The sequence below is a fragment of the Saccostrea cucullata genome, unplaced genomic scaffold (assembly GCF_032062105.1).
Source record: "Saccostrea cucullata isolate Sc308-1 unplaced genomic scaffold, CSIRO_AGI_Scuc_v1 ctg177, whole genome shotgun sequence".
NCBI classification, from domain to species: domain Eukaryota; kingdom Metazoa; phylum Mollusca; class Bivalvia; order Ostreida; family Ostreidae; genus Saccostrea; species Saccostrea cuccullata.
In genome coordinates this window covers 154,780-172,836 of record NW_026926295.1, presented here as the reverse complement: position 1 = coordinate 172,836, position 18,057 = coordinate 154,780, and positions in this window count along the sequence as shown.

The following is an 18,057-nucleotide window of genomic DNA, read 5'->3' as shown; positions in this document are numbered from 1 at the left end:
GTGCCAGCACCTACTGCAACACGGGTCCTGGTTTATACAGTCTCATCCAAAGGGCCGGTCTCCATGTTTCACAGTTGTATTCGAACCTGCGACGTAAGGATCAACTCCTTACTTCGCGACTCTAGAGCAGACGCTCTTACAACAGTATCATGATGTCACCCTAACCCCTGGAGATAGGGCGTGACTCAAAATTCAAAACTCAACTCAAAAGGGAATTAAAATTTTACATTGAAATATAATGGGGAAAATCCTTAAAAATCTTCTCAAGAAGCATTTGGCCAAAGAAGCAAAAACTTATAAGGAAGGCTAGAACTGTTTAAAACATTGATTCAGGGGTGTGGATGTCGACAATTTTACATTGAAAGATAAGGTTTGATGTTATTTAATTTAAATTTTACTCATCAAAGTTAACAATCTTCAAATATGAAAGGTTAGAGGCATTATTGGTAGATAATTATTGACTGGTTAACATCTATCTACTGTATTTTAATTATTAAGACAGGCACTATTGGACATTTCAAAATGAGTGTCACAGTAATAATTGAAAATTTTAATAGTTTACTCCATATACCTGATAAAGACACATAGGCCAGCACTGATTTGGCAAGTCAACGAAGGATGCTTACTCCTTCATGACACCATGTCGCACTCCTGCTACTACATTTGCTACTACAACTTTGGTTCTGACAGAAGCACTCTATTTGTCCTCTGAGGATATATATTTTTTATATACCTGCATCACACCCAAGGAAAAATACAATCTATCTAATATTTTAAATTTCTTACCACATTTTTATTTTCAGAGGAGCTGACAGCCATCTTCTTTTATGGAAATATAACTTTAATTCTGGTAGAGCTGCGCTTTTTATCTTTTATTAATGCAAGTCATTTTTATACCTGCATAACACCCAAGATGACTTTACTATACCTTGTATAACTCTTGATCTCTCAGAACCACACGAATCGCAGCTAAATGGCATGAGCAGTTTTGGTTAGGTGTGACAAAGTCACTAGAAATAATGATATATAATATTTCTCATCTATTGATGTGTGAAGCTAAAGCTGAAATAACAAACAGGCTTTATTGTGTTTCAGATAAAGATCAGTGTGATTCTATATTGTGAGTGTCATGTGTCTATCCTCAAAATCAGTGCTGTTAAAAAAGATAAAGGATGCCAATAACGAACAGTGATTGATCTAAGATGATATAAACAGACCTTTGGAAATTCCCAAGGTAGACTCAGAGGCCTCGGAGAAGAAAGCATCCCATGTAAATAACACGGTTGGTTAAGTTAGAATTACAGTTTAAAATTGTTTTTGGCATTGCTTCTATTGGCACATGTGAAATGCTTTTTTTTTTAAATTAAAATTGGTTTAAAGTAATGTAAAAATCAATATTCCAAGTAAATGAGCGACTGAATTGATTTATTATACAAGAAAGTGTCGATCATCGAAACATTACATGTAAATAGCTGCATCTTTAATTCATGTTAAGATAGAGTTTTCCATTTACTCAATAAATGATTGTTTTAATACTAAGTTAGCAGACAATGTGCGTTAAATAATAAGGAATTGGCCCGTAATTAGCATAATCATTATACGTAAGTTATTACAACAAGTTTCTGTATAACATGGATACATACGACTAATAATTAAAAAAAAAAACTGGTTAAGGTCTATGAGACTGTTGGTTTATGTTGTTATACCATAAAACTTTTAATTAGAATTTACTTGATTAAGAAATATGTAAAAACCATTGATGAAGAACAAAATTAAAAAGCGTTTTGAAGCAAAGCGAAAGGCATAATAACGCCAAAAAGGCGAAAACCGAAAAAAAGGTTCATTTGCTTATTTCTAAATGTATTATAACGCCTTTTTCAGAACATTCAGTATAAAACTGACTTTATCAACCCAGAGGCTAAAATGTTTACCCTCAGAACACAACTTCCACAATTTGATTTAAAGTAAATTAAACAAATTAATTTAAACAGCTAGATTGTAGATAGATGGAAAATATTTACATCAATACATGTGTACTATATTTTCAATAAAAAACAATTTTCATGGCACCTGATCCCACCCCTGATGTTTTGGAGGTCTTTGTTTGCTCCAATTTTTTAATGTTTAATGGACTTTTTCAGCTCGTATATACTCTCCACATATTTCAAATTGATCACTATATATATAAATCCTCAAACTGCATCTGTCTAAATCCTGGATTTTCACAAATAGTTTGTTTTATATAATTTAAATATTCTACTTCTTAAAATGTCGAGGGATGAAGAGTACGAATAGTGACTGGGGTGTAAAATTTTCGAACAATACAAATCTGCGAGTCACAGATTTCTGGAAATTGCAGAGTTGGCATCAGTTGTTAATTAAGGAGGCGTAAGCATCCCCGCCGACCGCTCACATGCGCCGTAAGCCCTTTGTTTTGATCATGTAGATGGAACATTTCGTAGCCAAATCATTAAAAAAAAAACCAAAAGTCTCTAACATTTGGTATTAAACAAGTCAGGAAAAATCGATCAAGTGATAGAATGTATATGCCTAGTGGTCATTTAAGCGGCATTGAATAAACAAAACTCTCATTGAACAAAGTTGATAAAACCCCTGAAACATCAAATTATCTGTTAGTAGATTGTCTTGGTTTAAAAACTGATCCTACTCGAAGCATGTTCAATATAAATGGAACTCGTAAATTTATTCTCTCTGTCATTGGTCATTTGCAATAGTATTTTGTTAAAAATCATTCTGATTGTATACGCATGTACTCTGAAGTTGACATCAAAATGATGCTTGAGTTTCTGATTGACAATATCTATGTGATGTTTGGAGACCATGTCTTCAAGCAATCTATTGAAATTCCGATGGGAACCAATTGCACCCCGTTATAAGCAAACTTATTTTTGTATTCATAGGAAGCAGAATTTGTCCAAAATTTTATAAGTGAAAAGTAGAAAACACTTGCTGTGGCCGTAATCTCAACGCTTAGATATATCGACGACGTATTGTATATAAACAATTGTTATTTTCATTATTATGTCGATAGGATATATCCGATCTGTCCCGATGAGCCTGAAATTAAAGATACCACAAAATGTGACCCATCCGTATCATATTTAAATATTTTACTTGAAAAGGATGTTAATGGTAATCTAACAAGCAAGCTTTATGACAAACGAGATGACTTAAACTTTTCATTTTCAACTTTCCTTACTAAAGTTTTGGAGGTCCGTGTTGCTCTGCTCCTATTTTTCATCCTTGTGGACTTCTGATCTTGAATACTGTTCATTTTCTCCATATGTTTCATGCAGCAATATACCTTCATCAACTGTATATGGGGTTAATATCTCTCTAGCAATAGCATGTTCCACGTATGAACAATTTTTAAAACGAGGTAAGTTATTGACAAACAAGCTGAGGAAACAAGAATATCAGCAATATATTTATCATTTCGTTTGTTCAATGCTCGATACAATGACCTTATCAGCAACTACAATTTATCATGAAGTCAAATGCTGATTAACGTTTCTCATAATGACTGTAAGGCCATTATTTACACACTGAATTGTTGACGGATTTTTCCGTTACTTCTCGATCATGAGAAGAAGCACACGGCAGGTATGACCGGTTGGCAGGGGATACTCACTCCTCCATGGTATCTGATCCTAACTCTGCTGTTTCAGAGTTGTCAAAGATTTTTGGGTATCAGCTTGTTGTGTTGCTTAACATAGCATGTGATGTTAAAAATGCAGAAAAAAAACAAAATGGGAAAGAAATTTAACGTCGGAATTCACAGTGTGTCGGATTATTCAGCTGTCGGATTAGACAGTTTTCACTGTATTATAATACAAGTCCTACAGTATATATCTGCCTTTACAAATGCTTCAGTCGAGTCTCTAACTCTCACACTAACTTTATAAAATCGAAATTTTTGCAAAAGTATTGTTATTAGTCAACTAGAGTTAGATGGCATAAAGCATATCGACGAATATTGGTATTTTCTGTTTCTTATGTGAATGGTTGTCATTTTAAAATGATTGACCTTCAATGCGAAAGATAAGTAGCGGTTCCAGTTTATGTTATTCCAAACTCTTTTGCTAATCTTCACTAAAATATTTACAGCAGTAAGTGAGAAACGTCAGGAGAAGTACGCAACAATATTTCTAGGAAGTGATGTAAATTTTTCAGTTATTTTCCTATCATGACAACTTAATCTCCACGTCTTCAACTTTTTTCCTTTGTCGGAAAAGCCTGTTGAGTGAACATGTAAAATCTGCTCTAAAATTTTAATTAAAAGGTATCAAAATATTATAGAATATAAGAACAAAAAACAAAGAAAAACTTTAGGTGATAAAGTTCTAATATTTAAACAAATCTGATTATATGATTTGAAAAATATTCTTCAAAATGCTATTCCATTTCAAGAAATATCCATCATAAATATTTTGTTTTCATCTTTGGAGTAGTTTTAAATTCAGTATTGTTTAAATAACATTGTTTTAAAAATATTTTTTAAAGATCTAATTGTACAGTTGTAATCTTTTGAAATTTAAAACAATAGACAAAGCATTCCAAATTGCTGACGATAGACATACCTGTGGTCGCTTGTCGCGTGAAAGGGATGTTTTTGAGAAAAGTAAAAGTCACAGAGAAATGTTTTGGGAGGTATTTACATATGACACTGAGTTGCTTTAAAAAGTAGTTCCACGACAGTTACTTTCAAAATAATTATTGTAGCGAAACCACCAAAAAATTAGACGGAGAAAGATTGATCAAATTCTGAACTTCATAATAATGTACATATTTTGCAATCAATTTCATATGCAACAAAGCCCTAATTCATTTTCATCATTTTTTATTATGTCAATGAGATTAATTGATTGCAAAGGTTATTGATACTGAATCTTTTACAATGATTCGACAACAGATAAACTTTTACGTTTTTTCAAATGAATTTGCTAACGTAGTAGACCCCTTCTGTCCAAAACAATCCGGAATCTTAGTGAGCTGTCTCTCCTGCTTTGGTATTATCTGTTTCAACAAAAAGATGTAAACCAGTATAGTATGCGAAAAAATTAAAACATGAATGATTTCCATATATGCATCATTTTGTTAGAAATACGAAACGCTGCAACTTGTCTTTGATAATTTGTAAAAAAGCATCAATGTTCTCAAAATTACACACATTTAATACGACAGTAATTCTGTCATTTTTTAATATAGTTAACCCATACACACTGTCTTTTGAATTTTCTTTGCTTTTGTTATTTATCCATGCTTTGTCAAAGAAACCTCATTTCATTTTTACTAAAAGTTTTTTTTTTATTGGGATAATATGCAATCATATCCTTCTATGTATTTTTATCGCTAAAAATCAGTCTTTTAATTACAGAATATTCCATCATAAGTGGCAATTGGTAAGTTCACCTTTCTCCGGCTCCTCACTGCCAATCTGTGAGTCTTGTCTTGTGTCACAAGTTTTATTAGTCATCTCAATATCATCAATGGCTACCAAATGGCTCACTACGTTCTCGGCCTCAATTAATATCTGTGTAAGTAGTGAATAATTTTCATCTTTACGTTTTTTCAAAAAGTCAAATTAACTCAATAAAAATTCGGAAAAAACCATGTTTGGTGGTAAGATTAAAATGTTAGTAAAAAAAAAAGTACATTAAGTATAATTAAGCTATAATAAAATTCGCCCAATAATGAAATTAAATAATATTTGAAAGATTTTTAAGAAAGCTAAAGCCAATTAGTAAAAAACATCAGTGTGAAAATAAAAATCAAATAAATATCGTGACCAATAGTTATTCGATCAAAGTTTCTTAAAATTCCGGAAGACAATAACAAAATGGAGAAGGAATAAACAGTTACTTTGCTAGAGACAAAAGGCCCCCTCATTTCATGGAAATATGCCCTCTTAATTCCCTTGTCAGTAAAACAAATGGATATACCACAAAATCACTAGAGGTGGAAATGTTGACATGGGCTCTCCTCCAGGTCTCAGAGGGAAGATCCTCCTTCCACACTGTGTACATGTCTTTGGCTTCATAGTCCCAGAGTAAAACAACTAGAATCCCAGTTATGTAAGACTTGTAAAAAGTAAAGGATAGACAAAAGGATCCATATTTGTTTGCATCTCGTACTATATAGGATGCGAACGTCGCTAGCGTTGTCAGATTTACTTGACTGTATAAGTAATTTCCTACAAAGCAGAAAACAAAAAGGATTTATTCAATATAATTTATTTATAAGCATAGAGCACGTCTAAAACAGCAGTGACAGTGTCTTTAAAAACAGAATTTTCGCTTTTTGCACAGATGGTAAAATATTTTTAATTTCTTTACTTCCCTTACCTAATTACTAGTAAGTCGGTGTTCCTTGAAAAAATATTTTCTGGACAATTTTTTGTCGCGTATAAGAATAACATCAGTTTTTTTTTAATCAATACAATGACCTTGTCAGCATAAACAATCATAATGTACTTTATTTGAATACAAAAGTGTCAAAATCGGAGGAGGGAAGGGAGGGAGATAGACACAGATATATCAGCAGTCTCGTTTAACGTCATCATTTTATAAGTTCAGTCGTCGATACAGTGACCTTGTCAGCAAATTGAATACAATTTATCATTGAGTCAAATGCTGACTTACGTTTTTCATACTAATTGTTAGTCCATTATTTAAACACTGAATTCACAATGGATTTTCCCGTCATTTCTCGATCATGATAAGGAGCACCAACGGGTGTGACCGGTCGGCAGGGAATGCTCCCTCTTCCGTGGCACCTGATCCCACCTCTGATGTTTTGGAGGTTCGTGTTTGCTCTGCTCCTATATATTTTATGTTTTATGGACTTTTGATTTTAAATACTGTGCGTTATCTCCATATGTTGCGTTTCACACAAAGATCACCTAGATATATAGACATTGATAATTGGGGCTTAGTCCAATTTTGGTACATTTTTATCACCACCACCTGACTTTCATTAGCCTCATACTTTCAATGGTTAAAAATGGTTATTTCCATACCTATGTCGATTTTATGTATCCCGGTGAGCTTGAGATGAAAGATAACAAAGATTCTGGCACATCTGTTTCATATTTAGATAATTTACTTGAGAAGGACATTAACAGTAATCTAACAACAAAGCTGTTTTTCAAAGTAATTGTTATTCTATTATTTATACACTGAATAGACAACGGTTTTTTTCGTTATTAATTTCCCGGTCATGGCAAGGAGAACACAGCGGGTGTGACCGGTCGGCAGGGGATGCTCCCTCCTCCATGGCACCTGATCCCATCTCCGATGTTTTGGAGGTCCGTGTTTGCTCTGCTCCTATTTTATATTGCTTTATGGACTTTTGATCTTGAATACTGTTCGTTATCTCCAAAGTTTTATTTCAATTTGCTTCCGATGCCTATGCAAATAATTGATACAGGTATGAACATATCCGTAGCTCAATGTTAAGACAACTGTTGCAATTTGCATAAAATGGTCAAAGATTTTTTTCTGCAATACATCACAACCATTATGAAAAGAATGAAATAATAAATTGACAGCGACCTATTTAAAACAAAACAAGAGGCCAATGGGCCACATCGCTCACCTGAGTACTATGGCTAGGAAAAAGTAGAAATTGGTTTATAATTTTATTACTGAATAGTTTAAATTCAAAAGTAGTCCCATGATCAATTATAGGTTTGTTATTTTTGAGAAAAAGATTTTCAAAGAATTTTCCTACATATTTCTATTTAAAACTTTGATTGGCCATTGTGGCCCCGCCCTACCCCCGGGGGTCATGATTTGAACAAACTTGAATCTACACTACCTGAGGATGCTTCCATATAAATATGATCAATTATGGCTTTGATATTCTTGAGAAGAAGATTTTTAAAGAATTTTCCTATATATTTCTATGTAAAACTTTGGTCGGCCATTGTGGCCCTGCCCTACCCCCACGGGTCATGTTTTGAACAAACATGAATGTACACTACCTTATGATGTTTCCCCTTCAGTTTTTTCTTTCCTGGCACACTGGTTCTTGAGAAGAAGATATTTAAAACGACGATATTTAAAACGAAGATATTTCTTTTTATTTTGTGATCAGAAAAGCTCACTTCAGCCTTTGGCTCAGGTGAGCTAATAAAAACGATACTTTTTTTGAGTAAACTCAGGTGACCTATTGCTATCTGTTTTCGTCCGTCGTCGTTCGTCGTGCGTTAACATTTGAACATTTTCAGCTTCTTCTCTGCAACCACTGAACCAATTTCAACCAAATTTGGCACAAAGCATTTATGGGTAAAGGGGAACAAAAATTGTGAATTTCATGATCCCTGCCCCCCTGGGGCCTGAGGGGTGTGGCCAAAACCACTAAAATTAATGCAATCTTTAAAAATCTTCTTCTTTACTCCTGGACATCAAGCAATCGAACTGTTTGCATGATTGTAATCAGCAAAGAGTCTTCTACCAAAATTGTGAAATTCATGGTCCTGGGGTCAGGGGTTCTAGTGCTAGGGCGGGGCTAAATAAGTAGGTAGTGAAAATGCATTATTTCTTTGAAAATCTTCTTCTCTGCTCCTGGGTATTAAATAAACCAACAAAGTACATAGTTATGATGAGCAAGAGTGCCTCTACCAAAATTGTGAATTTTATGGCCCCAGGGTCAGGGGTTCTGGTGTTAGGGTGGGGCTCTATTGATTATATAGTGAAAATACATTATTTCTTCGAAAATCTTCTTCTCTGCTTCTGGGCATTAAATAAACTAACTAAGTACATAGTTATGATGAGCATGAGTGCGTCTACCAAAATTGTGAATTTTATGGCCCCAGGGTCAGGGGTTCTTGTTTTAGGGTGGGGCTCTAATGATTATATAGTGAATTGCATGAATTCTTTGAACATCTTGTTCTTTGCTCCTGGTTAATATGCTAATGAACTAATTACATATTAAAGGCCAGGATTTATTTTATTTTCAGTTGTACAAAGCCTCCGCTCAAGGTTTTGAATTTTCAGAAAAAAGTAAAACAATTTTTTTCTTTCCGATGTCAAATATGAGTCGGGATCGAGATTTCAAATTTACGAACTCGCGCTTCCGGTTTTAAGATGAAACGGCGGGTAAATAAAGCTAGATCTGAGAAGATAGCTTGGTTTAGTGTAAAATTCATCGATACGAGTGCCATTCAAAACGTTTCACCCGTTCAAAGGACAAATAAAATGCTGACCACTTTGTTGCACAATGACATGCTGGTGAGATAATTATGTATTCGTTTCGAAAGTATCTGTCTGTAAATTATTTTCCTCCCCCAGGTTTTAAACTGCCCGTGGTAGCTATTGCATATTGCCAGCGACATTGTTTAGGTCTCTGTTATAGCTTACAGTCTAAGCATCATTCTTCAGATAAGGGTTGCTTATGCATCAGATGTAATGAATAAAACTATGGGAGAAGTTAAGTCCATTTGAGGTCAGAAGAAATGAACAATAACCTGAAGAAATAAAAAAAAAATTCAACTATTAAAAGGCAAGAATATACAAATATATACAGGCATGTAGTATCATTTGTATCAGCCAGAGAAATTATTTTACACTTAATTGAAAAAATGTTCACCGTACTCCCCAATACTCCCTGTCTGTTTTATGATAGGAATTATAATTTTAGGCATCAAGTAAATTTTAGAACAATGTCTACACATTCACCTAACACATATTTAAAAAATGAAGATATATTGAAAGACTTTTACAAAATTGATTTTTTAAAATATATTTTGATCAACATCACAAAATTTATATAACTGGCCCAAACTGGCAGATGATGAAATAAGCAATTAAATGTTCTACTTTCCTATTTGTAAGCATTATGTGTCCAGTGGTAAGGAGCCTATTAGAATAGCATAAAAAAAGAATGTACAATTGATTTATCAAAATTTTTTTTTATTTCCTTCTCCTTTGGGACTTTTTTAATTCTCATGTTCTTAACTAAACCTAAACATAAAAAAAATGCTGGCCTTATAATGAAGAGAGGGGCCTCTTTCAAAATAGATAAATTCAGGGCCACTGGGTCAGGGGTACCATGGGGGTACTTTGACTAAAAATAAATTAATGTTTTGAAATCTGCCGTTTGATAAGCAATGGTGCCTCTTTCAAAATCTGTGAATTTCATGGCTTTTGGATTAAAACACGAACCAAATACGATCGTTAGAAAGTTGTTACATGATACTCAGGTGACCTATAAGCCCGTGGGCCTCTTGTCTTTGTAAAGAGTTTAAAATAAAATATGGACTTCCAGAAATTTTGAATGTGGGATCAAATGCCTTAGACGAATTAAATCCCCTGTCGACCCTACCAAAAAATTACTTTTATATTAAGTATGGGTTAATAGAGTTAATCGCAGTTAATACAATGTACTTTGATATTTTTATTTATCTTAAAACGTGACTCTAGAAACTCTTCAATATTTTGATATGATATATATAAGTATACGAAAATAGTTTAATTTAATATCAGAAAACTACCTGAAGAAGTTTAAAAAATAAAATAGATCTATCTGAACTTCATAATAAAAAACTTTGATTTACTATAGTTAAATCTATTATAATAGTTAACTATAAATAAAGTAATTTAGCTACAGTTAGCTATAATACTTTTTGTTAGGGGATCTACAAACTACAAACCTGTTTGATTGATTTCTCCTCCAGAAACTGAGCCTAATTTCTCTTTTCCGATAGACCATTCAATTATTGTATGCCAGTCACAAGGAATGTCATCAAAATTACATGTAAGCTGTGAAAAATCTTTAAACAATAGGAAATGAATTACTAGATCATAATTGAAATAAATTATTAATTAACAGTTCTCGGCTAATAATGACTTTTATCCGATATTTAAATCATCTGTGTGTTTAGATATAAAAATATTTTAGAATGAAACGAAACTTTATTTGAAAATGTCTCATACTGCAAAGGGTTATCAAAGATATTAATAGAATTATTTATAAAAGATGTGATTTCGTTCAAGTTTCTTTCATATGTTACATTATACAGTGAATCTCAGATACTTAAAATAATCCTTTATATATGTTGCTTTTTATGGAAATACATGTAGACTTAATTATTTCAAAAAAAAAAAAACTGATCACTTACCAACTTTGCGGAGATCTGCAAAAATGATACTCTTTATTTGAATTTCTTTAAATCTAGTAAAGTTAAAATTGAAAAAATTTTGTTCAGCATTTCCATATTTTACAGGATAAAATTGTGAAAAAATTACCGTAGTTCTTCCTTTTAAAGTCAAGACCAAGAATGCCTGTAAGCAAAAATATCTCTGATTACAAATAATTAATTGTCCACCTTCGTCCATACTATGTTCGTGGCAAAATTTTATAGCAATAAAATGTTTTAATTTTGAATTGTGTTTCAACAACTTCCATTTACATAATGCTGAATTTAAAAAAAAAAATAATATAAAACGGGTTTAATATTTCACTGGGAAATTGAATGATCGGTCTCCTGTCAGTTTATATAAATATATTAACTCGCACTTTCAAATTTCTGCAAATTTAAGTTTTTACCTTATGTATAAATTATTAAGATACAACTAAAGATCTAACATTAGATCCTGATAGTTAATATGTGTGTCAAATTGACCTTGTTCTTTACTCCGGGTATCAGAGTCTTCAGATTCCAACTTAGTCCAAGAGGAAGGAAGTCCTCCTCCATTTTCTATTGTTTGTAGAGGAAATTCTCCAAACCCCTCTCCCATTGCAGAAGAAATAATACCATCGAATATTCCTTCCTTCGATTTTAAAGATGTTCGTTTCATTGCATCCGAGTCCTGCGGAGGTCCGGTACCTTTGAGTTCTCCATCGGATGAAAGGTTTCCTCCTGTAAATATCAAATATATTAATTAAAACTTCTGTATTCAAACTATCAAAATCAGTCATCTTTTTCTAAAATGAAACATAAATAAACTATAGCTAGAGGTACTGTGAGCATTGAGCTCACTAAATGATACCCCCCGCTTCCCATATGGTTATAATTGATGACAAAGTCCAAGGCATGTTTTGCTGTTGCCGGGAAACCCAAAATATGTGTCAGATCAAAAAGTAAAGTAGGAGATGCACAATGGCAATATGTAATAAAGATTCTGCGAAAGTACTTAAGGTACCCTTAAGCGTAACAGACGGACAGACGGACGGACGTACCGATTACAGTATACCCTCCCACTTTTCAAAAGGGAGGTATAAAAAGACTTGACCGAGGTCAGACACTTGAGGAAAGCTTAATTGAATAGCAAGTTAATTAAATAGAGAATAATACATCTAGGATCTGCCATGATTTGTGATTGGATATGATGTTTATCAAATCAAGGTGTACATCCAATGTTTATATGTAGTAAAAATATTTTGCAAATCCAACTTTGTGTCAAATCAATGGATTTTCTTTTTATTCAATGTTTATAGGTAGTACATCACAATATTTTGCACGTCTATTTTTGTGTCACACTGCGAGATATGCATATTTTGAAAATTTATTGCATGGCACTATGGCATTTGTAAATTGCCATGGTTACTGACCTTGTGACCCTTGACTTTGATCTACTTTACAAAAAAGTTAAAAGTTCCACTATACTGAATATTTTTACATTTAAGGGGTAATTCTATGTTATTTAGCCATTAATTTTCATACAACATTATGAGAAATTAAAAAATACCAGCATTACAATTCATTTGACCTTGACCTTTACCTACTTTACAAAATATACCCAGCACAGTTTAATTTAACTAAAAATTTTGAAGACAAAATTTATAAATTATAGTATAAAAATTACAAATTTGATATAACTGATTTTTTATGAAAATACATTTTACAATTAATAGGTAGGTTGGACCGTGCAGAGTAACAAGTGGTGTAAAGACTTTGTATTAACACATGTAAAATGATACATAACCATTTATAATTATTTCAACTGAATTTTTTCATTTAAGGTTTGAAAATCGTTTTTTCTATGACAGACAATCGTATTCTTAAACTATGTGTGGATGCATTTTTGTGCATTATAAACATCATGCTATTTTTTTGGTTCTGTTTTTGTTTGATTTGGGGGCCGGGGTTTTTTGCATGAAATACAAGGGTTGATCAAAAAGTTCGTCGAAAGATTGAAAAACTTCATTAAAACAAATAAAATTAGATTTCAGTGTTCATAATTTTTAAAAGTAACCTCTATGATTTTAATGCATATCTGCCATCGTTCTGCCCATGCGCGAATCGCATGATCCAGGCGGTCACGTGACATGCTCCATTTTGTAAAATACTTTTCCGATAAAAATTATAAAATTAAAATAATTTTTTCATTTTGTCAGAAATGCCCCCTCTGGAAATGGGATAGTTGGTAGAATTTTTTCCTAGTGTTTTTTACATATATTGTATAACATATATATTACTTTTTCATCAAATTTAATGTGTTGAAAGTCAAAATTAAACGTATATTTGGAATTTAATGATAATATTGTATAATTTGCTTTAAAGTGCTAAAAAAGGGCATTTTCCTATATAAAATTTATTTTTCCTTTTTACAAATAAATGTACCTGTATTTTGGAATGCCAGTTCCCAGATACAAAAATACCTTCAAACCTTTGTTTTTTTGTTACTTTTGATTTGCTGAACTTCATTTTGTTATAGATATGATTTTCTATATGTACAAAAACAAGAAATTAATGTAAGTTATATATGTTTGTATAAAAATAATAGAGTTTTTGCTAATCAATAGATGATACCTGAGATAGAAATTGTAAACATTCAAATTGGTTTTAAAACTGCAATTGTGAACAAATTGTCAAACAGGCTGCTCTGCCTTCCCTGGAACAAACGTCATTTTTAACCATCGCCCCTTAAACTATGTGTGGATGCATTTTTGTGCATTATAAACATCATGCTATTTTTGTTGTTTTGGTTTTAGACCGTGACGATCATTTTTCGTCACGGGACACCTACATATTGACGAAATTTTCACATTGTGACGTTACAATGATGACGAAAATCCTTACTTTTCATACCCTGTTTATAGAACGTGCGTATGACTATGGATGTGCCAAATTTCATTTTGATCTGAATTTTTGGTTTTGTAAATATAGTTTGCAAACTTTTTGGTCACCCCTTGTACTGTATATGCTAGTAGCATTTAAATAGCTGACCACTGTTAGATTAAGTTACACCTTTAAAAAAGCTTAAAGCAGTCGACATCAGCGTTCCTTGGAACACCCTAGTTATACAAAGCTTCACTTTATTTTACTTCATTTCTCTCATGCAAAACCGATTATGACGTCATAACCGTGGGATATAAAAAAAAGCGATATCCATAGGATGAAGGAGTAAACATAGCTTAATTTCATGTATCAATTTCCATAACTTAAAGATAAAGTTAAATATCAAATGTTATCTTTTTATTTTATACTCTATTATAATTAAGTTTTCTCTGATTACTTGTACGCTATTTTTTATTAAATTGTTCATTTTGATAGTTTTTCATAGCAAAAAGCAGTACTGTGATCAGAAACATTCATGATTGATAGGATATACTTTTGCTATGATGATATATATGGAGATAACAGTATTTAAGCTCAAAATCCATTAAACAATACAAATTTTGGAGCGGAGCAAACACGGACTTCTGAAACATCAGAGGTGTGATCAGGTGACATGGAGGAGTAAGCATCCCCTTTCGACTGGTCATGCAGTTAACTGAAAGGTGATTGCTAAAAGGTGACCGACCGTCAGTTCTAACAAACTTCACCTTTTCAGACAATTCAATAACTATTCAGTTGACTGAAAGGCACAGTTTTATTCTGTGATATTCGGTGTGGTATCTAATTACCAATCCGGAGATGCAGGAAAATGGCTCCTCCAACCCCGACCACTATTGTAATAATGACCACAACGATACAACAGATTACGACCGGTTTACTGCAACATTGCTTGTCCTGTACTGGTTGATCCTGTGAAACATTGCCGCACTTGTTTTCATTGCAATCTTCTGAAAGTGTTAAATAAACAACATATATCGAATGTATTTTTCTTACTTTTTAGGTGTTAATACTTATCTTTAACGTTAAAGGGAAATCAAATAAGTTGATTATGAAAGAAAATACTATTAAATCAAAGTGCATGACTTTTTGTAATAAGAGAGTCGAAGCATTAACCATTTTTTCAACTTAAGAAAGCAGACAAAATAAATTGGATAATTTTTACAGTACTGGTTTGTACTTAGTTACTTATTTGTTCGCATGGCAAATACAGATATTATAAAATAAAAGTATCTATTAACAAAGACTACCTGTGGCTTTAAAGGCATTTTCCATAGCTTCAGAACCAGTAGTGGCGGTATTAACCTAGTACTCAATGAAAAAAAAAAAGAACTTACACAGGTAAACGATTTTAGTTGATCTCAAATGTTATAGAATTGCTTCATTAAACATATGAAGATAACGAACAGTATTTAAGATCAAAGGTCCAATAAACAATACAAGACAGCAGCAGAGCAAACATTCTTATAATTATTTCTAATTATTGACAAACAAGTTGTTCGAACAGGACTATCAACAGTTCATTTTAAAGTCACCATTTCGCAAGCTAGAAAGATGATTTATATTTGATTCAAATGCCGTTCAAATGTTTTATAGTTTACGTTTCCATAAAATATTTTGATAAAAAAAAAGGGGTTTGCACACCTGGTACTGCTAATGAACTATGTTCATTATATCACGTGAAAGAAATATTCAATGCTTTATCGACACGATGGCATTTTTGAGATTGATTGCCGTTATTTTCATTTATTATACCTCTTTTGATTGTTTCCTATATAAAAGTAATGCAGTAAAATGTGAATAAATCCCTAGCTATAGAAATCTCAGTGAATGGACTAATTCCCCGTGTGTTAGTTAAATGAGCTAATTCCTGCTTTGGAAGCCAATTCCTCGCTTATCCGTAATCCTCTTTACTTTACTTTTGTATCAGTCTAATATGCTAATGAACTAATTTCCCGTGCGTTAGTCTTGAAGCTAATTCCGCGCCATTTGTAAATCTCTATTTGTATCGGTTTAATAAAACAGTTAACAAGTATATCATTGAGGGAGTTAGCAAGATTCCAGTTCCCCAAGAGACTATTATTCATATAATAATGATATACTATAACTGTATGAAAAGATTGTTCATCATATATCAATGATCAGTGACAGAAAGGGATTTGAGTTTTTATTAATGTTTCCCTGGATAAGCTAAAGGATATACCAATTAATTGACCAACACTTGATTTTCTATTTGAAGTATCAAAATAAAAAAGAGAATTTTCATATCCTAGTGTTGATAAAAACACTTCCAAAAGACGAAATTGTCCCAAACTCTTGGAATGTTTAGAAAAATTATTGTTTAAGTTATCCTTATATTCCTTTAAGATTTACAGAAACAATAATTAATCTTATAACCTGGCAAAATTCAAATAAATGAAAAGGTAAATTTGCAAAATTTTTTTTTATGTTTTAATTTTTTGTTTTTTGGGGAGATATAAAGAAACATTTTTTATAAAAAAGTTTAATACATTATATTTTGAAAAATATAAAACGACAGCGTGCAGGAATATCCAAACAATTATTTTAAAAAATCAAAAATTGTTCTCTTTTTGTATGAAATTCTAGGAAATGAATCCATTTTGCTTTAAGCCATTTTCATGCACTTGACAAAACTGCAAAGGCCTAAGAAGTGCCTAAAACAGGTTTATATGCTATTTTCTTAAATATTAGCCTTGTTGTTCCATTCTGAGGAAGTTCAATTTCTGGAGGAGTCTAGAAAATAATTTTTTTGCAAAAAAATTGAAAGGTTTATGCGGGAAACAGAATTTCACTACATTAAATGTCTTCATGACGGCTTCCAAACGCACAGGCCATGAAGAGTAAAGGAGTGTTTGGGATAAACAGAAAGTTAATGTTTTGTCACACCAACAAAATTTGCACCTTTGACATTTTCTTAATCTATCAGAAAAAAAAAACAAGTACAGCAAATCATAGAATTTCAAGTGTGTTCGAAAAACAATTAGAGAAAGAAAATGTTACGGATATTCGTTTTAATTGAAAGAAAATATTTTAGTTAAATCATTACCATATTTTTTGTTTCGATGACATTATTTATTGAACGCCCCTAGATAACTGTATAAATACAGGTACCGACTGTTTGAAAAGATTGTTCAATGTTTCTACTAAAAATATATCTGATTTTATTTAAAAAAAAAAAAAAGTACGTTTGTTCTCTTCTTTTCGTGACAGAAAGGGATTTGTAAGGAGAAAATATATAAAAACAAATGAAATTATCAATGTTTCATCAGATTCTTTGTTTAAGGATATTATTTAGAGCTTACTATTTACTGAGTTTCTGTCTCAAATATTATATGTGTGAAAAATTAAATTTTTCAGCGTTAATTTAAATTAAATGTTCTTTACTTGAAATATTTCTATTTAAGAAAGAAAATGACTCAGCAAAATTCGAAGAAATACCTTTTCGTCTTTTTCCCAAACTAAAAAAAAAAATAGTCTATTAGGTCCGTGTTTCCTCTGCTTCTATTTTGTATTGTTTTATGAACTTTTGATTTGGAATACTGTTCGTTATCTCCATATGTTTCATGTTTAAGTTTTCTTCTAAATTAACTACATTTCGTAAGAAAACTTGATTCAACTTTTTTGACATCAGATACGAATTTATTTCAAATTAGCAATTCTAAAAGATCTTAGAAAAGAAAAAAAACGTTCTATGGCCTTCAACTCGACATGTAGTTATATCGACGACGTATTGTCAATTAACAATGGTAATTTCCATTCTTATGTCGATACGATGTATCATGGTGGACTTGAGATAAAAGATACCACAGGGTCTGACACATCTGTTTCATATTTGGATATTTTACTATGGTAATCTAACAACTAAGCTCTATTATAAACGTGATGACTTGAACTTTACAATTGTAAACTTCCTTATGCAGCAATATACCATCATCACCTGCATACGGCATTTA